The sequence below is a fragment of the Notamacropus eugenii genome, chromosome 3 (genome assembly GCF_028372415.1).
Source record: "Notamacropus eugenii isolate mMacEug1 chromosome 3, mMacEug1.pri_v2, whole genome shotgun sequence".
In the NCBI taxonomy this organism is placed as follows: Eukaryota; Metazoa; Chordata; class Mammalia; order Diprotodontia; family Macropodidae; genus Notamacropus; species Notamacropus eugenii.
The window spans coordinates 197498170-197517816 of record NC_092874.1 but is presented as its reverse complement, the minus strand read 5'-3'; the positions used below and the strand labels follow the sequence as shown (position 1 = coordinate 197517816).

The 19647-nt window shown below is 41.1% G+C and overlaps 1 long non-coding RNA gene across 1 annotated transcript; it reads left to right on the top strand.

The window, feature by feature from the left end:
• The first annotated feature begins 2663 nt into the window (after positions 1-2663).
• Positions 2664-6663, top strand: LOC140533742 (uncharacterized). The gene is made up of 2 exons (XR_011977042.1): positions 2664-3244; positions 3909-6663. It is a non-coding gene; the product is annotated as an uncharacterized lncRNA (long non-coding RNA).
• Positions 6664-19647: the final 12984 nt, after the last annotated feature.

The window sequence follows — 19647 nt, the reverse complement described above, 5'->3', positions numbered from 1 at the left end:
GCATTATCAGGAGGCTAAAGCCCTAGGTGAAGCTATCCCAGCAGCCTTTCCCCGACTTGTAGACTTTTCTAAAGTGAAGTGTGTCACCCAAAGATCTGATGAGACTGTTTCAATTTTATAATCACCTAGCTGAAGTTTTTGGTCCTAACTCTGGCTTAGTCCATGATCAGGAAGGTGGGGGACAAACTGAGTTTCTCTCCTACTTTGTTAATAACTTCCAACCTTCCCTATCACGAAATATCAAAATTACCCAGCCGGAGTGGCAATCTAAACATCCACAGTTTACAGCGGAACTTGCCTCCCAGCTTGCCCAGACCCTAGCAACACAGGCTGAGGAGGATTTAGAAGCAAAAAGGGAACTTCGAACTTAAAAGGATCAGCTTTATACTATGTAGCTTCAGCAACTGACAGCTCGTATCCCAGCTTCACGCTCCACTTCCATTGTGGCACAGAACCACAAGTCCGGCACTTGCCACTATTGTAAGAGACTGAATTGGAAATCTGAATGTAGAACCTGCCTCAGGGTCATAGAAATTTAAAAAAATGCAGGGGTGGCCAAGACCCCTCCCCACAACAACCATAGGGGTGCTCCCTGCAAGGGTTGCAGGATCTGATTTCTATCTACCCCTCTCTCTCTCAACTAGAGGAACTGTCCGGTAGTACAAGGCCACCCCATTCTAGCCCTGGTTGACACCAATGCTACCCTGTCAGTTTTGGATCCCTGCAAATTTCCTACCCCCTTTCCTCAGAGTAGTGATAGTCTGTTAGTGGTGGGGGCTTCTAATAAGCCTCTCCGGGCTTTGCGAACTAGTCCTCTCTCAGTCATTCTTGGCCAGGACCATTTTCAACACACCTTCCTCCTTGACTCTGGGTCCCCTTGTCATCTCCTTGGTTGAGACAGCCTCTTTCCTTTCTGCTATGTTAAGCTTTACCCCAACTGGTTTTCAGCTAGAATACCATTCTCCTTCCCTAGCGCCTGTAACAGCCCTGTGTCTCCTGTCTCAATCTGAGATACTTGGCACCCCTGACGAAGAACTATCCCTGGCCAAGTTTCCACCCCAGTTATGGGCCATGGACCATACAGATATTAGGTGCATTTCCACAGCCGCCTCCATAGAGGTCCAGATTGACCCTTCCCTTCCTCTTCCATGACTCCATCGGTATCCCCTTCCTTGTGCTGCTCTTGAAGGTGCTAGGCCTCTCTTCCAGATGTTCCTTTCCAAGGGATTGTTCATCCCCTGTACCTCTCCTTGGAACACTCCTATTTTCCCTATTAAGAAGCCTGGTAACTGAGGCACCTCATGCAGGACCTTCCTGCTGTTAGGGCCATTGTTCTCCCTAGCTCCCTGGTGGTCCCTGATCCTCACACTCTGTTATCCCTTATTCCCCCATTTGCCACTGTTCACTGCTATTGATCTCTGTAGCGTCTTCTTTTCTATACCCGTGCTCCCCTCCAGCCAATACCTTTTTGTTTTTCCTTGGGAGGGATAGCAGTATACTCGGACTGTCTTGCCTCAGGGTTTCACTGAAACTCCCCCCTACTTCTGTCAAGTCCTGCATGACAGTCTCACCTCTCTTATCCTTCCCCAGTGCTCTGCACTCTTCTAGTATGTGGATGATGTTACTCTGTTCCCCTGACCTGGCCGCAGGGAGGGGTGATGTGGTAGCATTTCTAGCTTTAAATGTCCACAAGGCTTCCTGACATAAACTTCAGTTTTGCTGTTCCTCTGTAAAATTCCTTGGACAATTCATTTCTCAGGGTAGTGTTTCCCTGGATTTTTCACAAATTCAGGCTATCTGCGATTTCCCTTCCCAACCTCCAAAAGACAATTTTGGGCCTTTTTGGGACTGACTGGGTACTGTCAATTTTGAATTCCTGAATTCTCTGTCCTCACCCACCCTTTGTATGAAGCCCTGCGACACCAAAATCCTGACCCCTTTTGCTTATCTAAAAAGCAGCACCTGACTATAGAATCCATAAAGACTTAGCTTTCTGAACTCCCAGCCTTCAGTCTTCCTAACTATTGCCTGCTTTTTGTGCTTTTGGCTATGGAAAAAAGAGGGAATGCAGTAGGAGTTTTAGCACAGAAACACAGGGAGTATTACAGACCAGTAGGATATAATAGCAAACAACTGGGTGCAGTAGCCAGGGCCCTACTACCCTACCTGAGAAGTGTTATCGCTATAACTGAGATTTTTAAACAAAGTGAGGACATTATAATTGATTCAGCAGTGACCCTTTTTGTACCCCAAGTGGTTGAGGCCCTCCTAAATTCACATCACACCCAACACTTATCAAGCAGTCGCCTGGCAAAAATTGAATCCCAGCTAATGACATGGCCCCAGGTCACCATCAAAAGACTAAATGTGCTAAATCCCGCTGAGTTTCTAGAGGCTATTCCCAGTTTTGAGACAGTATGGTTTGGGAATGATCATTAGTCTAAGCCCTCCAATCATGACTGCATTACAATCCTGAATCCCCTGCTGACCCCAAGAATCGACCTCCAGGAGACCCATCCCAGATGCCAACCTCACAGTCTTCACAGATGGCTCCTGTTTGAGGAACTCCAATGGACAAGCAGTAGCAGGTTATGGCATCACCATGGTAACTGAGGTATCAGAGTTGGGCCCCTCCCCCATGCTAACTGCACAGTAGGCAGAGGTAGAAGCTGTGTTAAGGGCTCGTGAGTTGGGGAGGGGGCTGAAGATCTATACAGACAGCAGATATGCTTTTTGGGTAGCTCATGATTTTGGAATGTTAAGGAAACAAAGGGGATTTTTAACTTCCACGGGATAGCCCATAAAGAACAGTAAACAGTCTCTAGGTTATTAGAATGTCTACTACTCCCCAGGGCAGTGGCTATTATCAAAACTACCGGCCAATCTCAGGAATCCACTCCTGAGGCTGTAGGGGATCAGCTAGCTGATCAAGCAGCCAGGGAAGCAGCCCTCTCACCCCCGGTTCCTGTAATGACTTCCTGTACCTCCTCGCTTGCTCCCCTGCCTATTGATCTGGTAGCTTTAACTGAGGCTCAAGCCCTTGTCTCTCCTGAAACAGTATGTCAGTGGGAACTACAGCAGTGTGCTTGGGACTCTGAAACAGGACTTTGGAAACATGGACAGCAGGTTGTTCTCCCTCATCAACTGCATCAACCATTACTCAGTCATCTACACCATATGTCATTGGGGACCAGACAAACTTTATGAGTTTGCTTCTCAGCACTGGTGGGGAATATCAAAAAAGGTGACTGAAGAGGTGGTGTCTAGATGCCAATTTTGTCCTCTATACAATCCCTCCAAGTCCCTTAGGCCTTCCCAGCATTCCTTTCTTCTCCCTCTCTCACCCTTTGAGATCTGGCAAATTGGCTTCATTCAGTTGCCTTCTTGCTGGGGATATAAGTTTGCCCTTGTTATGGTCTGTATGTTTTCCAGATGTGTAGAGGTTTTCCCATGTCAGGCAGCCACTTTCTATGGTAGAAAAATCCCTATCCAAACAGATCATCCCTTATTGGGGGGTGCCATGTGAAGTTCATAGTGATTGGGGAACTCATTTTACAGGCCAGGGACTCAGAAGTATCCTGAATGCTTGGGGAATCCACCAGCACTTACATGCTTATGACCCACGGTAGAAAGAGCTAATGGAGTATTGAAAGGACTACTAGGAAAATTAACCCCAGATTTCTAGGCACCATGGAGCAAGATGCTACCCATTGCCCTTCTTAGCCTCCAATCTTGACCTGTGGGCAAAACCAATCTTTCCCCCTAAGAGATTGTCACTGGGAGACCAATGCCTCTCACCTCAGTGGATCTCTCCCCACTCGATTCTCATTGTCTTCAAGAATATTGTGTTAAACTTAGTCAGCAAATTCATCAGGTTTAAGACCTTGTCTCTCTGTCTTGTTCCTTAGGTCCACCACCTAAGACCAGTTCCCTCATTTCTCCTCAAGACTAGTTATATTGGAAGTGCTACCTGCAGAAACTCTCTAGAACCACAGTGGAAGGGACCCTTCCAGGTACTGCTCACCACTTCTACTGCTGCCAAACTCCAAGGAATAGACTCCTGGATCCATCTGTCACATCTGAAGACGGCCTCTGCTCCAGAGTGGACATCTGAGCCTATAGGAGACCTTGCCCAAGAAAGATGACATCAGGTGTAAACAGCTTTCCCAAGACTCCAGACCAGGCCTGCGCAGAGAGCAGCTCGTTCCTCATCTGAACCCTTTAGTCACTCTATACTTCCAATATGTTCCCCCCACTGCCCACCTTGGTTCCCTTTACAACTTACTTCTTCTGCTCAATTGCTATTGCCTTGCAATGGCTGCCCATCTCTGACAATGACCAACTACAGGGAAAAAGCGACTTCTCACATTTCCCCACTCACCCCATGTGGAAGCTGGGCCAGGAGGCAGTCAGACTATTTAACCTGTCCAACTGCTGGTTGTGCCTTGACCCTCTAGGATGGGTTTCAGTACAACCTATCTCTGCTTCTGACTGGGGGTCTGTTGAATTAACGGCCCAGGCTCACCCCACTGAGGGCCTCAGATTTTCTGAAAAAGGAACTCCTGAAAGGCCAATTGTAATTCAAAAGGTGGACCAGGCACAGTCTAGTCGAGAATTGAACCTTCTCCTCAGTGCCCCATACTTCACCCGAATCCATCTGGATTTAGATAGCCCTCAGGGTCCTGTCTTTTCAAAGGCAGCTTGGGCTTCTACAGCGCCCCCTGATATTTTTTGCTACCTATCTAATCACTCTTCTGGAATCCCTGTAGGCAACCTGGACCTTGCCCGGTGCAATTACTTGATCTGGATGCATCTTGGTAGACTCAACTCTAAGAGAGGAATCAGATTCTCTCTTTGTGTCCTTGCCCTCTCCTTGGATTCTGGGAACCAATAAAACTCAAGGTAACTCTGATTCCTCCTACTGTGCAGGGCGACCTGATGAATGTGGCTGTGGTAGTGATTGGTTTCTCATCAATGCCACTTTCTCTCCTGGGACCTACCTAGAGCTATGGCCTGATAAGATGGGAAATGAGACAATTTATTGGGATCACTATCGGGGATACTTATGGGCAGAAAAAAGGGTAGGGTCCTGTCTCTAATAGGATGACCAACAACCCCTGCCTAAATCCTTCTATGGGTCTACTCCTTTCTCAGTCACAGCTTCTATATAACAGTACTTCCCCAAACCAGAGCAAGGGTTACTATGTTTATAACGGAGCCAGGGTTAATGTTCACAGTTCCTGGGTTCCCTCGCATTTTCCCTTACTCTACCATCCCCCTTGGGAATGTTCTTTCTGTGTGGCATGTCCCTTTATCAGACCCTTCCTCCTCGATGGATAGGACTATGTACCATTGTCCGAACAGTGCCTGACCTCCGATACATCCCAGACACGACTCCAATACCCATGGCACTTCAAGACCTGATTATTGCTAAACCCAGCTCTCTTGCCAAGTCCCTCTGCTCCCTGCATGCCATCCAGGTCCTGCCCCTCATCATAGGGGGCAGTATCCTGGCTACTACAGGAGTGGGATCAGCAGGACTTATCATTGCAAATGATGTTTACAAAGATCTGTCCCGAAAGATTGCAAACATGAATGACAGGGTAGCCAAAGTGGTGGGAGACCTGCAGAGCGAACCTGGCTCCCCGGCCAAAGTGGTCTTGCAAAATCAGAGAGCACTTGATGCCCTTCTTGCAGCCCAGGAGGGTGTCTGTGTTTTCCTTGAAGAGGAACGTTGTTTTTATGTTAACAAATCCCAACAGATACAGGATAGTATAAATACATTTCACTCTCATGCCACTCAGTTAAGGGAAAAGGCTGAAGCAACTATGACATGTTTAGTTCCCTTTCCCCCAGGGTGGGCAGCTTACTCAGACCCCTCCTCCTTTCTGTTGCCAGGATATTTACTATTCTTGTTCTCACCTTGCTAGGTGTCTGATTAGGATTAACTTTGGCCCACAAATGTTCCACCACCTTGGTAAACAAGCCCACTCCAAATGCAGAGAATAGTGCATCTCCCTTGTCCATAAAGGAAGGATTTTTAGAACTCCCTTTCCCATTTTCTGAGGAAATGTGAAGTTTTTCTTTTTGTATCTTGGTCTACAGGTGAAGCCTTCAGCTTACCTTTGACTAAAAGGAGGGAATGATAATTATTTAATATAAGTTTTGGACTTTAATAAGGACCAGAGCTTGAATTAAGAAGAGGTTGGAAATACGTCTCTCTCTGTTCTCTGAAGTAAACTCAGAGAATACTTCCTCCTATGTCAACAAAGCCAGATGGGGCTAATTTAACATTCCTTACGAGACCCTTAACCCTAGACACTATCTTAAATAATGAAACTTTCCTTTTCATCTTGTGGACATATACTATGTTATGAAGTTTATGTTATAAAGAAAGCACAGATGTTCTGAGTTGTAATTTCAACCAACACCTTGCTCACTCTCTATCTTATTGTACTTACAACCTATCCAATTAAGAAATTCCTTTCTTGTGTTATAGTTAATCACTCATCAAGACCATAAATCTGAAGTACACAAACAACCTTGGATTGTGCTAAACACATTTAAGCCTGGTCATTTCTGTATGAGGTGGTCAGAAGTTTTTCTGACCCCATGATCATGTGACTTCTGACTTTAAGGGAATTAAAACTGTACACATTTGGACTGTTGCCTTTTCTTAACCAAACTTTTAGGTTCATAATACATACATAGGAACATGTTAACCTATTCCCCCCAGATTGTATACTTCCTGGTGTCAGAGACTATTTCAATTGTGTCTTTGTATCCCTTGTCCTAACACAACATTTTGTTTTTGATTGATGGATATATATATATATATATATCAATAACCCCTCTAATTTTTTTAAGCAACATAGTTTAGAGAGTGTCCGGGGCCCCAGACATTGAATGTTCATAGCTCAATGATGCACACAAACTAACAAAACAATGGGCTGTGTCTATCATAACAGGTTTAAAACACAAGTAAACCAAAGGATGAGTAAACTCTCAAGAAAAGGAGATAAATATTTGGAAAAGGGTATATGTTTTCAGGTAGAAGGAAAAAAAGGGAAAGAAAACTGAGGAATTACCCTTTGTGGGCCTGTAGTTGAGATGAGTTTTCAGTGGTACAATCCATATCAGCACCGCTCAATTAATATTATTCACAAATGACTCCAATCTTGGAATCTAACCCTGAGGGTGTCACATTGGTGCAATTTGCTCCTTGGCTGGCTCTGTCTTAGTCCATAATATGACTTTCAGTTACAGGAGCTCCCAGGGTGCTCTCTTCTCTTGGTCCTCCTGCCTTCCTGTTCTTGTGCAAATTTTGCCCCCTGAATAATGCCTTAGTTTATCAGTGAAAACCCAGTTCCTATCAGCTGCAGAGTTAAGAAAACTTCCCAGATATCAAGAAGAGAAAAACTACATGGTTTTTACCTTGACTGGCAACGGGTCCGATGTTACATGGTAAGGCCAAAGGATAGAACATGCAATTGAACGTACAACCCCAATGATCATCAGGACATAAAACTGCAAAGATAAAGTGCACTTAGACAATGCAGGAGCAAGAAACTTGCTGGATCCCTTTGGGAAACTGTGAAAGACTTTTAATTACCCCAAACAAAAGTTCCATGTTCCTAAAGTATTTGTCCATTAATGCTGTATTTGGAAATTCCTTCCTCTAATGCCTTTTCATGTCATTCCTTTACTTAAATCTTTTCTTCAACGAGGATAACTCTAAATGTATCCTTGATCCAATTCTCTGCTATCTGCTCAGACAGATCTCCCTCGTAATTACTCTCCTACTCTGTCCAATCTCAAATCTCTTTCAATCTATTGATTCTTTCTCTGCTTACCAACATGTCCAAATCTCCCTTGACCCTGTAAAAGCTGTCATTTGTTGTTGAGTTGTGTCTGAGTCTTTGCGGCACTATTTGGGATTTTCTTGACAAAGACACTGGTGTGGTTTACCTTTTCCTTCTTCAGTTCTTTTTACACATGAGGAAATGCAGTCAAACAAGGTTAAGTGATTTGCCTAGGGTCTCTTAGCTAGTAAAGGTCTGAGGCTGAATTTGAACTCGGTCCTGGTCTCCTATCCACTGACACACCTAGTTTCCCTAAAAAGTGTTACTAGATGCCACTAATCCTGACTTCTCATAGATGGCTCACAAAAACTGTTGGGTGACAGAGAAGTGGCTGAGGAAAACAAAGATTTGATCTTCCAAGAATGTTGGTTTATTAAGCAATGCATGACAATTGCCCAATAAGCTAGGACCAGACCTTCTCTGTTTAGGCCTGGACTCTGTATACAGGGTGAGAAATCTTTATGTTTTGAAAGCAATCAAATAAGGGCAAATAATTAAAAGGAAACAATACAACATTAAATAACCTGATTTTTAATTGAAGGGAAGAATCCACGGGTCGAGTAGATAGGTACAACTCCCTGAATTCAGAAAAAAATGTAGGAACATGAAAACAATAACTGATGGGTCAGTACAAGGGCCAGTTTCCAGATAAGACATAGAAATTGCTTAAGATGTACAGCTGCGAGAACTCTTTGCATCAATCTTTGAATCTGTTTTCTAGTCAGCGTAACTTAGGTCCTTAGATAAGGGTTTCTAAGCCTCAGGGAGAGGTGGTCCAGTTTCCCAGTCACAGAAGGCTAGGTTCAAACAATCAAATAAAGTTGTCTCCCAGTTCCCACAATTGAATATAAAGTTTTCTCACAAGACACAAATTGGGGCTAGACCCATAGAAAGGGAACTGAGGCAACTCTAGAATTGAGTCAAAGAATGGATTCAGTGTGGTTCTGCTCAATTCCCACAATTAGCCACTTGCTGTCCTAATTTTCTCAGGGGACTGGATCTCAAGGCATCTCAGCCTCCTCCCACATCAGGTAATTCATGGTTCACCAATCTCAGTTTATACCCAACTGACCTTTGGGTTGTCACAATGTGCCCCAGCCGGATGCATAGTGTCCCATCCTCTACGCCCTCTGTTATTTAGTTCTCTGTCCTGCACTGGCAGTTCAGAGATGCTGTCAGTTTAGAGCTTTGCAGTATTGGTGCTCTAAGCTGCAGCCCCTGGTAGTATATTTTTTTCCTGAAGGATTGTGACCAAGTTGGCTGTCAAGGCTCCAGTATACTTCCACATCCTGGAGCCGAGAACACTATGGCACTGGAAAAAGAGAGGGAATAAAACCTGCTGGACTGGATTTTGTTGTAAGACTCATGTCCTTGAGTCTGCTAATATGTGTTCAGTGACCATCAGTTTCTGGGCTTTTTTAAAAAACCTTGGATTCTAGGTGTACTAGACCATGTAAACAGCTGAAGTTGCTTCATTTTTGGTGCATAATTTCTATTCTAGAAAGGTTTGAGAGGTTCTGACAATCAGAGAAAATACGTCTGCCATCTTGTTCACATGACCCAGAAGTTCATGTTTAACTTTTAAAGCCCTTCACAACTTGGCCCAATTTACCCTTCAGATACTATTAGTAGACATTACTCCTCTTACAACACCATTGTCCAGCTGAACTGGTCTTCTTGCTGTTCCCTACATGACACTCCATCTTCCGTTTCCACACCTTCTCATTTGCTGGCCCCATAGCTGGAATGTTAATCTCTCCCTTCTATCTCTTAGATCCCCTTGTTTCTTTCAAAACTGCCTAAATGATACCCTTTATACGTTACCTTGTCTGACTCTACTAGGTACTAGTGCCACTCAAAATTCTATATATTTTTACTTTTTAACAATTTGTTGGTTAGGGTTTAGGGTTAGAGTTAGAGTCAGAGGCATGTAGGGTTAGGGTTAATTTTTAGTTTAGGACATTCAGTTCCACAAACTTAAGTTTTAAATTTTCTCTTCCTTCCTCTACCTCCTTTCCAAGACAGCCTGCAGTCTGATATAGGCTCATCTCATCAGTCATGTTGTAAAGAAGAATTGTAACCAATAGAATGAATCCTGAGAAAGAAGAAACAAAACAAGACAAAACAAAGGAGAAAGAGCAAATAGTATACTTCTATCTGCATTCAGACTCCATAATCCTATCTCTGGATGTGGATGGCATTTTGTATCATGAATCCTTTGAAAATATTTTTGATGAGGGGCCAGCAAAAATAATCCATGCACACTTTGGCTGTTACCGTGTGTAATATTCTCATGTTTCTACTTAGTTCCCTCAGCATCAGTTCTTAGAAGTCTTCCTAGGTTTCTCTGAAGTCTGCCTGCTCATCATTTCTTACAGCACAATAGTATTCCATTACATTCATATACCATAATTTGTTCAGCTATTCCCTAATTTATGGGCACGCCCTCAATTTCCAGTTCTTGGCCACCACAAAAAGAGCTGCTATAAATATTTTTGTACATTGGGTCCTTTTCCCATGTGTATGATCTCTTTGGGATACAGCCCTAGAAGTGGTATTGCTGGGTCAAAGGGTATACACATTTTTACATCCCTCTGAGTATAGCTCCAAATTGCTCTCAAATGGTTGGATAAGTTTACAACTCCACCAATAACGCATTAGTGTTTCAATTTTCCCACATCTTAATCCAATTTTCCTGTTTTGTCATGTTAGACCTGACAGGTGTGATGTGGTACCAACAGTTATTTGATTTACATTTCTCTAATCAATAGTGATTTGGAACATTTTTTCATATATGTATATCTTTAATTATTTCTGATAACTGCCTGTTCATACCTATTGACCATTTATCATTTGGGGAATGACTTGTATTCTTACAAACTTGAGTCAGTTTGCTATGTATTTTATTTTAGAAATGAGGCTTTTATCAAAGACACTGGTTGTAAAAATTCTTTCCGTTTTCTAATTCCCTCCTAATCTTGGTTGCATTGGCTTTGTTTGTGCAAAAGCTTTTCAATTTTATGTAATCAAAATTAACCATTTTGAATTTCATAATGTTCTCTATCTTGTTTTTAGTCTTCAGAACATGAATTCTTCTGTTTTCCATAAATCTTTTATACGTATTTATTGTGTAATTTTATACGTATTTATTTATGAACATGTTGACCTATTCCCCCCAGAACATACACTTCTTGGAGTCAGGGACTATCTTAATTGTCCTTTTATCCCTGGTTGTAATACAATGCTTTATATTTGATTTTGATTGATGGTTGCATATCAACACTCCCTCTAAAAGTATAATTGAGAGTTTCCAGGGCCCCAGACATTGAATGATTTGTCTATGGTTAAACACAATCATTGTGCACTAGGTGTAGCATATTAACCAACATTGGTCTTCTGGTCTCTTTTCTACTATTCCTCTTAAATATAGCTAGTCCTGATGAGTCTGAGAAATGAAACCTGTCAACTGGTCTCATTACTTGAATTTGCAGATTCGTACTATTTGAAGTTATACTAAATGTAAAATATTAAATATGCTAACTGGTTTTAGCCCAATGGAAATATGTAATGAAAATTTGTGACCACTGTGCAGGATTCATTACTTCCACTAATCAGGACCTACCAGATATTACACAATTGAAATAGTGTTATAAATTGTCATGGAATGAAGATTTTAAAGTTGGAAAGAGCCATATAATCCTTGTAGTCCAAGATCTGACAAGTGATCATTACCTTTGTTTGAATACAGGAAGGGTGGTAGGAAAGGGTGCTCATCACTTTCTGAGGCAGATCATTCCACATTGAGAGATCTCTAATTTTAAGGTAATCTGTTGTGACTTCAAGCCTAAATTCACCTTTTTGCAGCTTCCACTCTCTAACTCCTCATTCTGTCCCCTTGCACCAAATGGAGTTAGTGTAACCCCTCCTTTCTACAATTCATCAGAAACTAGTGCAGAGCTATGCTCTTCCCAAATCTTCCCTCATCCAAGCTAAGCATTCGAGTTACTTCAACTAATTCATATATCATGTTATTCAGTTGTTTAAGTCATGTCCAAATATACGTAACTTTTTTGGGGGCATTTGTTGGCAAATATGCTGGAGTGGGTTTCCATTTCCTTCTCCAGTTCATTTTACAGATGAGGAAAACTGAGGCAAACTGGGTTAAGTGACTTGACCAGAGTCACACAGCTAGTGTCTGAGGCTGGTTTTGTCTTCCTCACTTTAGGCCAAGTGTTGTATCCATGGTGCCAACTAGCCATCACATACATGGCATGGATAGTGTCATCCATACCATTCTGAGTGTTTTCCTCTATACTCTAGATTATTCATCTTACTCCTAGACTATTGTGCCCATAAGTGACATGTCCTTCAGGTATGATCTGGTTTTTGAGAGGATTATGACTTCCTTAGTCATAGAAGGTTTGCTTCTATTTCAACCCCAAAAATCGCATTAGGTTTTTTTCTTTCTTTTTTTCTGGCTGCCACATCAGACTGCTGACTCATTGAGTTTGAGGTTCCTTAAAAACCTTAGGATACTTCTTTTCTGACAAACTACTGTCTAACCATGCCTCCCCATCCTGTGTTTGCCATGTTGATTGTAAAAAACAACCAAACAAATTCTAGAGCAGCAGAACCCACAAAATGGCAGAGGAAAACATTTCCAGCCCAAGACAACCTGGAATGTAGACAGGAAAGGTCTGTTGGACCTGGGTGAGAGAAGAGCAGGATCTGGCCCAGCCCCAGGGCACTGAATGTTTCTGGAGTTCTCAAACCACAGACTGTGGGGGATTAAACAGCTGATCAGAGGTGGATTGCAGGGATCTCTTTGCTATACCTGAGCTCATTCTCTTGCTTTTACTGTTCGTTTATTTGGGTCATTCTTCCATCTGGGTTGTAGTCCTGGAGCAAGGAGGAATGCTGGTGGGATGGAGCTTGTGGCACTGGTGGAGAAAGGAATCCTCCTCACAGAAAAGAAAGAGTGCTTGTAGTCACTCACAGGTCAGAGCACAGAGCAGAAGAGGAATAAACATCTCTCCTTTCATAATACAAACTTGAAAGAACTGAAAATTTATAGGTTCCCAGAAATATTCCTGAAAAGAAGCTTGGGACAGTACACCCTCCACACTGGAAGCAAAGTTCTATCTTAGCAAAGAGCAAAAGAATCAAATAATTAGCTGGGGAAGTTATCAAACAGCAGAAAAAGTGAGACTATAGAATCTTTATTGACAAGGAATATCAAAACATACAAATTCTCCATTCAAAACCTCCAAGAAAAATTTGAATTTTGTAGCAGACCATGGAAGAGCTCAAAAAGTATTTTGAAAATCAACTAAGAGAAGTAGAGGAAAAACTGGAAGAGAAATGAGAGTGATGAAAGAAAATTATGAAAAATGAGTCAACAGCTTGCTAAAGGAGGCCCAAGAAGTGCTGAAGAAAATAATAACACCTTAAAAAATAGACTAACCCAAATGGCAAAAGACGTCCAAAAAGCCAATGAGAAGAATGAATTAAAAAGCAAAATGGGCCAAATAGAAGAAGACCCAAAAGCTCACTGAAAAAAACAATTCATTAAAAATGAGAATGGAGCAAATGGAAGCTACTGACTATGAGGAATCAAGAAATTATAAAATCCAAAAGAATGAAAAAATGAAAGACAATGTGAAATACCTCATTGGAAAAGCAACTGGCCTGGAAAATAGATCCAGGAGAGATAATTTAAAAATTGTTAGACTACCTGAAAGCCATAGTCAAAAAAAGAGCCTTAGAATAATCTTTCAAGAAATATTGCAAGTAGTCAGAAAAAAAACAGTTCAACTATTGTGGAAACACAATCAGGATAACACAAGATTTAACAGCTGCTACATTAAGGGATCAGAGGACTTGGAATATGTTATCACAGACATCAGAGGAGCTAGGATTAAAACCAAGAATTACCTACCTAGCAAAACTGAATATAATCCTTCAGGGATAAAAGAAGATATTCAATGAAATAGAGACCTTTTAAGCATTCTTGTTAAAGACCAGAGATGAATAGAAAATTTGAGTTCCAAATACAAGACTCAAGAGAAGCTTGAAAAGGTCAAACAAGAAAGAGAAATCATAAGGGACTTAAAGTTGAACTGTTTAAATTCCTATATGGAAAGATATTTGTATCTCTTAAGGTCTTTCTTAGTATTAGGTAGTTGGAGGGAATGAATATATATTTACACACATACAACATATATGTGTGTGTGTGTGTGTGACAGAGAGAGAGAAAGAGAGAGAGAGAGAGAGAGAGAGAGAGAGAGAGAGAGAGAGAGAGAGAGAGAGAGAGAAGAGAAGGAGGGGAGAAAGAGAGAGAAAGAGGGGACAGAGAAGGGAGAGGAAACTTTCATCAGATTTGTCTTAAGGAGAGAGTAATATATATACTCAATTGGGTATGAAAATCTATTTTACCAAATAGGAAAGTAGGGAGGGGAGGGGATAATGGAGGAGGGGTTGATAGAAGGGAGAGCAAATGGAGGGAGGGGGCAATCTGAAGCAAACACCTTAAAAGAGGGACAGAGTCAAAGAAAAGAATAAAATTAATGGAGGGGGTGGGATAAAATATAGTTAGTCTTTCACAACTGCTATGCAAGTGTTTTGTATGACCACACATGTATAACCTATATTGAAGCTTGCCTTCTCAATGAGGGTGGGTGGGGAGGGAAGGAGAGAGGGAGGGGGAGAATGTGGAACCCAAAATTTGAAATATGCGTGTTTAAAATCATTTTTACATGTAACTGAGAAATAAAATACATCTATATATGGTCTATCTATATTTATTTATATGGTGTATATAATCTCCTAACTTCTTCATATATGCCTCACTGTTCACTAGAACAGCAGGCATGTCCATGTGATGGGATCCCAGTCACTGCCTCTAGCTACCTTCTATCCCCAGACCCATTCCTCATATTTCCCACAGAAATAGCAGGTGTGTCCATGCACTCGACCACAATCACATCCACCTAGTCCTAGACAGGACCACAATACTCCGCCAATCAGAAAGCAGCCTCACTAGGATGCCTGAGCAGGATGTAGACTCCAAAACAAGAGAAGGCACTTTCCTTACATAGTACCTGTGCAGTAATAGCAAAAGCTGTCCTTTAGGTGAACTTGTGACATAGAGAGGCCCATTATAATATCACTATCATACATATGGTACATACAACCCCCTGTCCCAATAAATGGGTTTTTCCTGTATGTGTTTTATTAATTGCACGTGTAGTTCCACTGGGACTGGGACACCTCCCCCTTACCTAATTACTTAACAAATCCCTCCTGCCTTTTAAAATATTCTTAATTCCTACTTTGTATTTGCATCTTTACCCCCAAAAAAATCCACCTTGCTGATTCCTCTTGCAGCTAAGCCTGTTTCATGAGGGGCATCAATCTCAATTAATGCCCATACTTGGCTTAAAGGTGGTCTGATTCAAAGAATTCAGAGACAGGTCCACCACAACACATCATGAAACAGAAACACTATTCCATTGTATCTGTGAGTCTCCTTTGTGTTTATTTCTTTCTGGTGTTAGGTGAATGAGTCTAACAAGGGAAGAGTTCCCAGATGAGATCCCTCACAGCAATCAGGTTTCATCAGCAATCACATTCAGTATCCAAGTTCATTGAATTGCTATGTCCATAGATACATATGGACAGACAGTCCCCTAAATATGATAGCAGTTTCAGGGATTATGAACTCATTTATAACGGAGAGAAATGTTTGTTATGGACACCAGAAAGGTAGAAAGTACCCAGAAAGAGTCCAGCAGACAGTTACATGAAAAGGGAACTCATATAAAGTACATAAACAGAGAAAATTACTTTCTGGGCCAGGGTTCAGGAAGTATTTATTAATTATGACCTTTGTACATTAAGATTGAACTTGCTCTGTCCAGGGATCTATGTATATAAGAGGAATGTTCCCCTGGGATGTGGGAATGTTTCTGTACGGGCTATTCCTTTCTTTGAAGTAAAAAAAAAACAAAAACCTTTTCTAAAAGCTAAGACTTCTATTGATTGGTTGATAATGGAAAGCAAACAGGATGAGGGCTCCTAATCAACATAGAATTGTGTCAGTCCTAAGCTGCCAGCTGGAGTGAGAGTTTGGAGACTGAACCAGAGGAGGGGCTACAACTTGAATAGGTGAGCCAATCATGGGAGAGTATGTGGTTGTGGAAAGTATGATACTCAGATTCATTTAACATCAAGGGACCTTGAAGAAGTCTCCCAGCACATTGTGTGGACCCCTTGGGACTGTTTTTGGGAAAGGCATGGCAAAGTGTTGCGTAGAATGAGAAAGCAAGAAAAGGGCTATCTGTGTTGCTGGAGGGAGTACCTATGGAGCAGGAGAGATCCATCAAAGCCATCAGAGACCCAATCAGCAATCAGATTCTGTAGCAGTCTGCCAAATGGATCTGCCAGTGGCAGAGGAAGTTCCTACAGAAAGCTACGGAAAGACAATGAACTGTTGTTCAACCATTTTCCCCCGTAAATGTTTGTAATCCTTTCCTCTTCCATATGGCTTGGAAATGGATTTCTTAACACCTTCAAAATATGTGCTGCCAGCACAGAACTCCTCTGTATTCCCTTGATCTTGTCCTTATGTTAGCTTTCTTTCTTGTTTCTAGTTTTTGCAAACAAGTTATGGAAGACTTTGATGTTAAAATCCACATGTGGTGGCTGTACTGCCATCAATGGAGAGAATCGCTTGTTATGATAATCTTAAGAGATTTTTCCCCCAGTTTTTGACTCTTAGTTGTCTTTCTTCCAGTTTCATCTTTTAATGTTCTCTGATGATCTGGCTTAATTGGGTCTCTCCCTAAGCTTTCTATAAACTCATTTTCCCCTCCACTACCTCTCGCTGTTTTATGAAGTAATACTGTTAATAATCTTCCACAGTTTCCTTCCATTCAAATCTTAACTGAGGTTGCCCCTGCTAGCTTACTTCTTTATTAGGCCAGGAATTTCATATTTGCTGATGTAGGCAGTTTGGAGGTTCTTTTGGTCTTTTTATGGTGGAGATTGATTTATATTGTTTAAAATGCTTTAGGAAATGGTGACAATCAGTTTCAAAGCCTTCTTCTCTTAAACCTATTCTGCATTTTTCAACATCAGTAGTTTGTTTAAATAGGTCAGGTTCGGGTTTTAATTACATGCCATTTCTTCTCATTTTAATTCTAATTTAGTATTGATTTTAATCTTTGCTCTAGCAAGTTTATAGTTGGATTGTAGTTAGCTGATTTGGAAATGACTCCTATGCAGAGAGCCACTCATTTACTATCAAGATATAATAACTTTCATTTTTTGGTGATATTATACAAACACAACTAAATATTTAAGAGGTTGACTCCCTACACCTCAACCCAACTAAATCAACCAAAAAAACCCCCCAAACCTTTCATTAGACTTAGGGCTTCTAGAAGTACTTTTATGTCAGGTACATTATTTTAAAGCATCTATTCCCTCTATCTTTGCCATGAGGAAATGGAATTTGAGAGAAATGACTTATACTAGATTATGCAGTGAGTTAGTGACAGAATTAAAATTAGAATTGAATTTCCCTTCCTCCCAGTCTGGCATTTTTTTCCGTTATGCTGCAATTTTGATCTTTGTTAGCAATAGCGGATTAGGGTCACCTCATTCTACCCTCATGGTTATTTCTCTGAGTCACTGTTTAGGACCAGAAACAGTACAAGACTAGACCTGATTTATCACACTTAGAGACAGCACCTATACTTGGGACTGCATTTTCGAATTCGTGTTGTGACACTGGGCATTTTGGTTTATTTTAAGTTGGACTTTTCCTGAGGTTCCCTCACTCTTTGTAGATATCTGTGTTGAATAACTTCTCCCACCCCCATCCTTGTAGCACTGTCTTCCTCCAAAATTATAACCCAGGAAGAATTAGAAATGATAGTTTTGTAACTGCTGCTGAAAGAGGTATATATTGGATAGATAACCGATTTTGGAATCAGTTCAAAACAGCTCTTCAGCTTCCCTATATAACCTTAGGCAAATCATTTAACTTCTCTGAGTCTCTTTTTTCTTCATCTATAAAATAAAGTGGTAAGAATTTAGTATCTTTTAAAGGCCTTTCAGCTCTGTTTTATGTTGATCTGGACTGTAGTGACCTTCCTTTCCTTTTAATCTGGGTTTTCATTGTTGTTGGGCTCTGGGGCATGTGAGCTCTTCTCTAGATTTATTATGAAAAAATATTAAAGAATGTTATGTATAAGTGTTCTGATACCCCACTACCTGTTATATCTAATTTAGAAATTAACAAGGGCTTCTGTGAAGGAAAATAGTTTTTCTAGGTCACAGAACCATAGGCCATTTTGTTAGGAAGTTTAGCATTTTTAAAGGCTTTTGAAGAAGGAAGTCCACCGGGAAGGAGAATTTTCTGGTTCCAGTTGGAAGTTTGAAGGCCTCCCTGTTCATTTATCAGTTGTATTAAATGGGCCAAACCTCTGCCAATTAGGAAACTTCCTGTTGTCTAGTAGGTTTTTAGGTGTTACCACCATACGGTAGTTAGTTATCATCCTTTTCACAGTAGTCTGGGGAGGGAAAGAAGGAAACTTCATATGAAATACTACTAAAAACTTATCAACTAGAAAGCAAAAATTGATCCTTTTCTTATCTACTAGGAAGAAGAAAAATATGTCCTTAAAATTCATTTCACCCCTAACTCTTCCAAAACCAAAAATGAACAATACTGTATTAAAAAAAAGTTGAGGAGAAGGAGTTGAGATTTTGAGAGAGGAATCAGGAAGATATTTCCTCCATCACTTGGTTATGCCATTATGCCATCAACAGTAATTCTAAGAGTTCACATTTATATAATGCCTATAATTTACAAAGACAACTTTCCTTATGACGCTCCTGAGAGGTAGAGAGTGTAAACATTTTTACCTCCATTTTAGAGATGTTGAAACTGAGTCTCACTTCTTCCTTATTCATCCACACTGGGCCAACCACTAGTTTTGTTCTGCCCTGCTTTTTATGTGCACCAGCATTCTGCTTCATGTTTTCATCTATGGCATCTCCACATGTTAAAATACTGTCACCTATCCTACTACAACACCATATAAAACCAACAGTGACCCTATGCACATTTTGTTCCAGGGTTTGGTACAGAGTACCAAACGGGCAGGATAAAGGGTGATGTGCCATTAAGGAGAACCATTGGTGAGTTAACACATCCTAGAGGAGTGGCAAGGCTTTAAGAAGGAACAGAGTCACTGATGACTATTGCTACCATTTATCTACTTAAGGTAGACCCCGGGGTAGGTGTGCCTAAATGACCTTCCCAGAGAAAACTCAAATGGTAGGCCTGCAAGGGACTGTAGAAAAAAATCTAATTCAACCACTTGATTTTACAGGTAGAGGAACTGATGCCAAAAGGTTGAATGATTTCCTCCAGTTCATATAGCTACTTAGTGGCAAAGCCAGGGCTAGAACCGAGGTCTCCTCACTTACAATCTGGTCCTCTTTCTAAAATAGCATGCTGCTTCCTGGTTTGACTTCTGACATCAAGAAAAAGTGGTTTTATAAATCTTCTGTTGCATTCCAGTGTAGAATGATTCTTTTAGGGAATTAAGAAAAATCTAAAGCAAATTCAGGGATTTTAGAGTGATGTCATTATATTTTAGTCCACTTGTAGAGAAGAGCTTGGTGAATTTGGGGACTAAAAAGATTTATCATTTGATGCTGCAAGAGATTAAAATAATCAAAAAGGGAGGTGGAAGCAAGTATGCTTCAGGAT